The sequence below is a fragment of the Ictidomys tridecemlineatus genome, chromosome 11, assembly GCF_052094955.1.
Source record: "Ictidomys tridecemlineatus isolate mIctTri1 chromosome 11, mIctTri1.hap1, whole genome shotgun sequence".
NCBI classification, from domain to species: domain Eukaryota; kingdom Metazoa; phylum Chordata; class Mammalia; order Rodentia; family Sciuridae; genus Ictidomys; species Ictidomys tridecemlineatus.
Genome location: NC_135487.1, coordinates 125,579,927 through 125,581,415, shown reverse-complemented (window position 1 = coordinate 125,581,415; position 1,489 = coordinate 125,579,927). Strand labels below are relative to the sequence as shown.

Here is a 1,489-nt window from a genome sequence, read left to right as displayed (position 1 = left end):
TGGATTCACGATGGAGATGGCATCATAGAGAAGTAGGAAAAGAGATAATTACTTAACAAATGGGACTGGAGAATTGGCATTCCACAAATAAAATACACACTTGCATTCCCACATCATTCCATATGCATGGTCAACTCTAGATATATTAACCATGTTAATATTTTAAAAGGAAATTTTAAAATGATTAGTGGGAAATATTGTGGATAGCTTTTAAAACACATGAAAACACACGATCACATGAGAAAAGATTATTAATTTGAGCACATAAAATTAAAAACATCTGGGGTTGGGGCTGGAGCTCGGTGGTGGAGAGCTTGCCTACCATGTGCAAGGTGCTGGGTTTGATTCTCAGCACCACATAAAAATAAATAAATAAAATAAAAGTATTGTATCCAACTATAACTAAAAAATATTTTTTAAAAACATTAAAGACATCTGTATGTCCAAAGATGTCTTAAACAGGAAGATGGGGTGCTGCGGGGGAAAAAGAGTGCCCAGCGAAGATGCTGCTGGACTTGTGGGAAGAGCCTAAGGAGCAGCTGGCCTTCCTGCAGAAGTGGTAGTGGAGCTTGAGTGGATCGGGGTGGAGTTCCTGAGGCCAGGGACCATGCCCAAGGTCTACGAGGGCGCTGCCAGGAAGCTCAACGTGAGCAGCAACACTGTCCAGCATGGTGTGGAAGGGTTGACCTACCTGCTCACCCAGAGCTCCAACTCATGATTTCTGAAGTGGATTTCCAAGACTCTGTTTTTGTTCTGGGATTCTCTGAAGAACTGAGCAAATTATTGCTTCAGCTTTACCTGGACAACAGAAAAAAGATCAGGACTATGCTGGGTGAATTGGCACCCAGCCTTCCCAGTTACCACAGCCTTGAGTGGCGACTACATGTACAACTTGCAAGCAGAAGTCTCAGGCAACAGATTCAGCCAGCAGTGACTATCAAACTACACCTAAATCAGAATGGAGACCACAACACCAAAGTTCTGCAGGCAGACTCAGCCACCCTACTGCATTTAGTTCAGCAACTGTAACAATCCTTGGAGGAGATGAAAACAAACCACTGTAGGAGAGTAGGTCACAACATCAAGCAGTACCAAGTGTTAAGGTCCTAATGCCTTTGACTCATTTGTGAATGGATGAAATTCAGGAATTACTTTTCAGAATTAATTTTTATTAATTGGTGTTGATAAATGCATCTAGATTCCATGAAATTCCTTTTCCTATTCCAGGATATTGAGGTCATTGTCAGAAGCTCAATCAGGTTCCTTTTCTGGTGCTAAATGTGGTCAGCTTCTTGACAGATTGAAATGGAATTTTGTATTTTCAATGTGTAAATAGGATTGAATCAACTAGAAATAAATCTATACTGTTCATATCTTCTGTATATATAAGTAATACCCCGGTTTTGGTACATTTTTGTCTGCTTAACTTGTATTTTCCTCCTTATTGATCAATTTTGAGAATAAAATTTACAGCTAATTCCTTTCCTGT

At 40.0% G+C, this 1,489-nt stretch overlaps 1 pseudogene; it reads left to right on the top strand.

Moving 5' to 3' along the window:
- Positions 1–503: 503 nt before the first annotated feature.
- LOC144368763 (COMM domain-containing protein 2 pseudogene) lies at positions 504–1,110 on the top strand (annotated as a pseudogene).
- The last annotated feature ends 379 nt before the right edge of the window (positions 1,111–1,489 follow it).